At 35.5% G+C, this 8,452-nt stretch overlaps 1 long non-coding RNA gene across 1 annotated transcript; it reads right to left on the bottom strand.

Moving 5' to 3' along the window:
* Nucleotides 1-3,905: 3,905 nt before the first annotated feature.
* Nucleotides 3,906-6,694, bottom strand: LOC126927423 (uncharacterized). Its single transcript, XR_007715473.1, has 2 exons — nucleotides 6,222-6,694; nucleotides 3,906-6,157 (listed from the first exon to the last, which is right to left on the bottom strand). It is a non-coding gene; the product is annotated as an uncharacterized LOC126927423 (long non-coding RNA).
* Between the last annotated feature and the right edge of the window lie 1,758 nt (nucleotides 6,695-8,452).

Consider the following 8,452-nt stretch of genomic DNA (forward strand, 5'->3'; position numbering starts at 1 on the left):
TGGAATCACGATGCACTTAACATACGTATGTATCTATCTCTGTGAGTTGATGCGATGTGCGTGATAGGTGTAAAAGAAGAATCACTCGACATTCTTCCACGATAATTGTTTCTTAATTTCTTTATTTATATAAGTTCACGATATACCTTTCGGCGCAGGACGCGTTATACGATTATTGGTTAGCGGTTACAAGTTTGAGCTCGGTGCGTTACGTCTGAGGATACGGAATCGTTGGATTCGTTCAGGAAAGTGTTGGTTCGGAAAGTGAGGAAAATGGACGTCGCTGTTAATTGACTAAACTCTGTGTTGGTCGCTGGAAATGGATGTAAGGCACCATTGAGGGAAAGTTGCTAGCGCGGAGCGTCGTACGTCAGGAAAAGCAGATTTCCTGTGTTTTCCCGTAGCGGATGCTATATGTAGGGACTGTTGAGGCAAAGATTATTTGTCCCTTTAGAGAACCTTGGCTACGTAAATCATAAGATTTATAGCGGGTCCCGGTCCTAACTGAAAATATATTCGGTGAACGTGTATCGACATCTGGCCGTCGTCTTCTTCGAAGGGTAGAGCCTTTATGTAGCGAACCGCGGGATAGAAACCGTTGGGAAGTTCGCTGCGGAGTGCCGCTACCTATGTTATGGATGTAGTATCCTAAATGGTGTCTGGAGCAAGGACAAGTAAGAATGTTCTCTTTTTTTTTTTTTTTTTGTAGAGATACCTTATGTTCTCCTTGATAGTAGTAGTTGTCGTCTCACGGTGTCTCACGTTGCAATCCAGTCTGAATCATCCAAAATTCTGTTCGCGGCATTTGGAGATACAAACCGGACTGGTGCGTAGTTCTTAGCTTGGCATCGTTTTCCAAAGATTAATCAACGGATTAATTTTTTGGAAAACGATGTCAATTACCAGGTCTCACCACGAGGAGGTGACTACGCAAGAGACCCGCCCATGGGTTATTTAACGTTATACATCCATCTCGGCATTCAACCCATTGGCAGAATGTCGAGGTACGAACCTACTTGACCATGGGCCTACGTAAAGAGATTTGGGAGTATATCACGCGACAGTGTGAAAGAATTAAGCGACCGCGAAGCGAAAAATAAAGAGGACAATTTTTTCTGTGTAGTAAGCAAGAGGATGAAGAGAAAAGAGATTTTTATTTTTCGTTCCAAGATGGATCATTGTACCGAATAGAATCACAATGCACTTTACATCTGTATTTATCTTGTGAATAATTAAGGCCAGAGCGCCCGTACCCCGCGGTTGCCCACGACATCCCACCCAGCAGGAGATATTAGTCCGGTCTAGATCATCGCGACTGTTTTGGATGATCTAAACTAGACTATGTTGAAACAGTTTTTACCATGATATCGTTGTTCCAATGTTACAAATTAGTGGTTTAAATATTATAAATTAATGCTTTGATTGCTATTAAGTAATAGCTTAAAAGTTGTTCATTAATGGTTTGATTGTTACAAATTAATGAACTAATTGTTATTAAGTAATGACTTAAATGCCACAAATGAATGCTACAATTGTTTTTAAGTAATGGTTAAAATGTCGTTAATTAATAGTTTGATTGCAATAAATTAATTGTTTAATTGTTATTAATTAATAGGGCAGATGTTGTAAATTAATGATTTAAATGTTACAATAAATTTTTAAATGTTGTTACTTGAAGGTCCAATTATTGTAAATTAAAATCTTATAAGTTACAAATTAATAGCTTATATGTTATAAATTAATAGTTTGACTGTTAGAAATTAATGGTTTAAATGTATAAAGTAGTAGTTTAAATGTTGTAAATTAATGGTTAACACGTTACAATTTAATAGCTTAAATGTTATAAATTAATGGCTTATATGTAGTAAATTGAGGAGCTTAAATGTTATAAATCAATAGATTAAATGTTATAAATTAATAGTTTCACAGTTAGAAATTAATGGTTTAAATGTATAAAGTAATAGTTCAAATGTCGCAAATTAATGGCTTAGATGTTATAGATTAATACCCAAAATGTTATAAATTAATATGCTTAAATGTAATAAATTAATAGTTTAAACGTTAAAAATTAATAGTTTAACTGTTAGTAATTAATGGTTTCAATGTATAAAGTAATAGTTTAAATGTTGTAAATTTATTGCTTAGACGTTATAAATTAATAGCTTAAATTTTTATAAATTAACAGTTTAAATATCAGAAATGAATGGTCAAGAAGTATAAATTAATGGCTTAAATGTAAGAAATTAATGTTTTAAATGTATAAATTAATAGCTTAAATGTTATAAATTAGTGGCTTAGACGTTGTAAAATAATAGCTTAAATGTTATAAATAAATAGCTTAAATGTTATAAATTAATAGTGTAAAATTCGAGCTATCGCGGGGAGACGCGGTCGTTAGAATACGCGTCAACGAGAGTCGTAAATTCCCGTTACGATTAGAATAATCGACACCACGAATAGTTCGATCCCCGTATTTCGGTTGGGATAATCGGGGTGGTTGATGCGGTATAACACTGAGAGTCACAGAATTACAATAATGTATATTTCCAACAATTAGTCTACACGATTGAAAAGATATCAACAATTAACAACTTTATCGCACGCAGATAATATAGATGTATACAATATAGAGCAAGGCTCTTACAATTGAGCTTAGTCTCTTGGTGGACGTAGCACGATATGATACTTAATAGAATAAGCGAATGTTTGGCAATGTCGCGGATCGACTTGAATTGGCGTTAGATCTTTGACTCAATGTGTAACGTTCGACGCGTCACAAGGAACTGATCGACTTTAGATGATTTCTTTGTCTCATCTTTAAGACGACCCCCACTATACTTAGGTCACGCCACTGTTCGCGCCTATGATCACGTATGTCTGTTCTTGCGTGGAAAACGTAACGGACCAAATTCGACGTTTCGAGAACTCGCTGCTTGGCAACAGCTATGCGCTTGTCACGTAAAATAAAAAGCAGGAGGCTCGAACGAAAAGAAAAAAATTAAGATAACAAAAAAAGGAGAATTTATTTCTGAATTTACACTGACTGCGATTTCGTTCTGAGCTCCAGCCGTGACTTTCCAAGACTGAAGCTCTTACAATTTGACTTTCGGTAACATCTGTTTCTTCTTTGTTTGTCATCCCTCAATATCCCCACTACCCTGTAGGCGTACGTGACCGCTGTCACGCTTCTAGGACATTCGGTGGAAGGACCGTTAGGATACAGATGACTCATTAGGCACTTCGGCGATATACATTGTCGCCAAGGCCGCCACATCTCTATCTCCATCATCGGTCCATCGGATTTGAAGTATGCCGGTCGTGACACGCTCGTCGATACATTGTATATGATCCGGCGGTCAGATAAGACGATCTGACTGAGACATTGTAGGGCCGCGAGTGACGGTTAGAAAGTACAGCCTGTGTTAAGCCTCGTGGCGTAACAAATAGTTTGATTGTTAGAAATTAATAGTTTAAGTGTATAAAGTAATAGTTTTACTGTTAGAAATTAATGGTTTAAATGTATAAATTAATAGCTTAAATGTTATAAATTATTAGCTTAATTGTTATAAATTAATAGTTTGACTGTTAGAAATTAGTGGTTTAAATGTATAAAGTAATACCTTAAATGTTATAAATTATTAGCTTAGATGTTGTAAATTCATGGCATAAATGTTAAAAATTAATTCCTTAAATGTTATAAATTAATAGCTTAAGTGTTATAAATTAATGGCTTAAATGTCATAAATTAATAATTTGACTGTTAGAAATTAATGGTTTAAATGTATAAAGTAGTGGTAGAAGGACGTCTGTCCTTGTCGCACAATATAGCTTTCCTTGTCTAACAGGAGTTGAGATATCTTCTCGTACATTCTATGCTCCTTGTTACTTTCCCGCAGTTCCGGCCGTCTGCCATAGATCGCAGCATCGATCATATACGTGTTTTTTTAATTCATCGAATTTTCGATAATTCGGTTAGTAACGATTATCCACGACGATACCTCGTCACCCGAGGCGAATTTTCGCATGATTTTCTCTACACGTAGTTAATTTACGGTCTTTTGTACACGAAGAACTTGGCACAGTTTCTAAGGAAGTTCCTACAATTCCTTGGAGAGTGAATTAATCGCGCAAAAGATTAACTATAACAACCAATCGTGAAGTTGGTCAGTGGTCAACCTATAGTCACCTATTTCAGAGGGAGAAGAATTTATATAATATTTGGATTCATGACAACTGCAGATATTTTACAACATTGTTAACTTTCTCAATTCGACAGAATATTTTATATCGATTAATAAACTTTCTCAACTTCGTACAACAATTACGTTAATCCTTAAATATACATGTAATTCTGATATTTTCACACAGATAATTCTGTTCTAATTCTGTTTCTAATATAAGATTACGTTAGTGTGTTGTTGTAGGTCAATTATTCGTTTAATTACTTACTTCGTTTTATTTAATAACGTTTGTAATTTGTAACTGTAATATGCCTCTATATTTAGAATAGCATATTTAGGGTAGAATTCCCTCTATATTTGAATCTGTAGTGCGATAAATGCTCGTGTCCTTACCCATCTACGTGCCATGCCTACCCGGACTAGGCACTGTACTCTTCTTCTCTTCCTTCCCACATCTACCAAACGAACGATAAAAATTGCTTGCGGCAGCAAAATCGGGTAGCTTTCACTACCTCGAGCCCGTTTGGACACACCACCACGGGGAAGAAAACCCAGGGTGAAGAATCGAGCCGAGTTACGAGTCCGACACCTTACCGCGGAGCTAACCGGGCTTTTTACGTGTTGCTTGCTTAAACCTATATTTATGTTTAATCCATTTTTTCCACAATCACCGCTCTTTTGTCTTTTACCTTTTCATCAGAGAAATATTTTAGATACACTCTATTATTCTCTGCCCTTCTTTCTACTCACCACCCATTTACCACTTATTAAATTTATCAAGTCCTATACATTTCTCTCTTCCTTCTATGCCAACTTTCCTTTCTCAAATAACATTACACCTTTCAACAAATTTTCTTTCTCTCTATTCCCTTCCACCAAACCTTCTTCCGACGTTCTTCTTTCCTGTCAGACTTTGTAACGCACTATAATTCTCATCCAAGCCTACACCAAGGATGTAATTACCAGCATATTTCCTATAATTCTATATAATTACTACATTTAATAATACCGTTCCATTTTATTTCTAATACCTTTCGTTCCTTTAAATGGAAGTCATATAACGTTAATCACTTTCCATATATTATCCGTATAATTACAAGATTCCAATCGTGTTATTCCTTATTAATATATTTCCAGATATAATTATTATCTTTCGTAATGGTATTTTATTCCATTACTCATACGTTTCACAATTACGCCTTTCTTAACGCAACCATATTCTTAATCTTTAAAAGCTATTCTATCTGTCATTTATCTTTTTAAAGCCTACTTTCACAATTTATGGTCAATGGTCGAATAAACAACGCGCACGTATCTCCTAAATGGATCTTTATTTATTCTTTAGTCTCCTAGAATCCAAACAAATCCATTCTTTTACCACCCAGAAAATTATATTGCCTTACGTATTACCTATTATCATTTTATACTCTCTTTTCCTTCTTTTCTTACTTCTTTCAACTTTCACGCATCTAACGTCTACAATCTTTTTACATATTTTACAATTTTCTAACAAAACTAACCCATGTTTTGACAAATTCCCATGCTTAATTAACATCGCTATTACCTTTCCTGCTCCACCCTTCCACGCACCCAAGTTAGCAACGCGTTTATTTTATTTACGCATCTTTATTACACACCTCGTCTTTTCACCCCATATTTTTACGCTCTTATCATTACTTGTTTTACGCAAAACGTTTGACATTTCCAAATTATTTTATTTACACTTGTTATTTACACATTTACAAGATACTTCTCCCAGCCCTTCCCTCGTTTCACACTTCTTCTCTCACGCTCGCACACAACCAACCAGATAATACATTTTCTCATTATCAACGATTAAACGTTCTTTTCCTTCTTCCTCTTGTTAATCCTCTTGCTGCTCGTTGTTATTCGTCACAGTCCATTTCTCCAGATGCATCGTCCATTCATGCTCGCAATTCGATTTATACAAAGAAAAACAAACCGATAACCTACAACTAGATATGAGATAATTAGAATTACCGTTCGCGCTGTATTTACCACAATGTGCTATCAACGTACCTTTGCGTTAAATTTCCAATTACACAAAATATCTTACACAGCTCCGACCAACGAAAAACTCTGCAACAGTGGAACATGCGCTCGTTAGACGGCCGAGTCACCGTCATAAACTACGCACAGTTCGGATCGATCACTTTGTCCAATAAACTATTCTAGTACTTTCGAATAAATTTAATACACTATATATATATGTCGGAGATGAAGGAACACCGGAGCCTTCCCTTTGAAACTTTGGGAAAACCCCCTAATACTGTAATTTATATTCTACCATGGCCGTAATTAAGCAATTGCCGTCATTCAATCCGACTGTAATTGTTCGAGAGTTATGATAGTGAGCTTGGGCTCGAGGCGACAACCAGTCGCCGAACGTAGCCGCGGTCAAGGGATGAACGTTTTGTCTAACAAAGGCATGGAGTAATTCTATAGCTCTCCTTAAAAGAAATAGTCATAGCGGCACGTGACAGTAAACATTCCAACAGACAGTCTTTGTTCCAACTACGGGAAGATAGGAGAAATCTATTTTTCCACGAACGACGCTTCCCGCTAGCAACTTTCCCTCATGGGCTGCTAGCATCTTTTTCTAACCACCGATATGGAGATTGGCCGAGTATCAGCAATGCTAATTTCCCTTACCTTCCGAACGAAGACTTTCCTCGACAAATCCGAGGATCTCGTGTCCTTAGACACACCCCATATAGTTTTTCCTCGGTGGCATCATCGGCACAGAAAGTCATTCTCTCTCGTGCGATCTCATCGACGAAAAGAGTAACGTCTTTACGATCAGTGAATATTTCACGTTTTGTTAACAAAGAGTCAGACTTGGACTTTGCGAGAACGTACATCTATCATCCCGTTGACCGCGGATTCGTTATCGAACCTGAGGCCATTGTCACTAGTGTCGCGAGCGCTTAACCGCCATGGTTAATTGTCAAGACTGTAACATCTCCATTATTGTAATAAACTTCACCTGTGTTGTACCGCACCAATGGCTGATTCTCGTGAACATTCCTTTGACGCCCCTAACCCCAACCCTAACCATAACGTCAACCCGACATATATATAATACTATATAATATATACTATATACATTAGGTGGTAATGACAAAATCTGCAATCACTTAGTTGCCAACGTAATATTACGTTATATAATATTACGTTATATAGTATTAGATAGGTGCAAAAACAAGGACAGAGTTATAATAAGTTAACATTTATTACAATACTTACAATCATCATAAGATTTTACTATTTACAAAAAAATTTGTTTATTATGTTATTTATATGTTATTTATCAGACGGTAGTTGTGTCTTGTTTGTGATCGTTTATACATATAGATCGCATTCGTATATTTTGCAAGAGGCAGATTATTTAATACATAATATCTTCCTTTATAATATATCTAATATCCTAATAATTAGATGAACGTAATACAAATGTTTAGAATCAGAAATTATCTGTTTATATAGAGATCTGTTTGATGCAAGATCTAAAATCAATCAAATCGGATTGTATGGATTGTGTATTTGTCTGTGTCAATCCTTTGACGTCGATACCAACGATGTATATAGCGAATGGCGGTTATCAGCCAAGATTATGAGCACGTACGCAAATAGACTAGAATATTTTGCAAGAATGAAATGTCTTGGTATGGTACGCTTTAATCTATCTATCCAAGTCAAAATAAGTATAAAAATCGCGTGGCAATCAACATAATTAAAAAAGAAAGAAAAGGAGAAACAGATGCTTCTGATTGTTTTTTAGTGCATTTTCATAAAATCTTCTAAATGTTTAATTCTCATAGAATAAAAGGGAGAGCATACGTTTGAATCTCAGCAGATTTTATTAATTCTTTGAAACCATAAATACAATATGAGTATTACATTAACTTTAGTTCATACATGTAACAACATATTATTCTGCGCGTAACAGTTACATTTAATGAAACATTTATTTATCCAGTAAATCCATATTCTCTACTAAACGTTCGTTTATTAATAAAACTGCCATAATCGTCCACGCATTGTTCGCTTCCTTAATTATTTTTCAAAGTATAACGATAATCAATGATGCAACAGAAATATCACGTAACATCCCAACAATCTTACATGAGATTTTAGCTGTTTTTACTATACAAATTAAGTCATTATTAAAATAAGTGATTATAATAATATATATGTCGGAGATGAAAGAACACCGGAACTCCTCCTTGGATTCGCGGGAATACCGTAAT

Source organism: Bombus affinis, unplaced genomic scaffold, assembly GCF_024516045.1.
Source record: "Bombus affinis isolate iyBomAffi1 unplaced genomic scaffold, iyBomAffi1.2 ctg00000110.1, whole genome shotgun sequence".
Classification (NCBI taxonomy): domain Eukaryota; kingdom Metazoa; phylum Arthropoda; class Insecta; order Hymenoptera; family Apidae; genus Bombus; species Bombus affinis.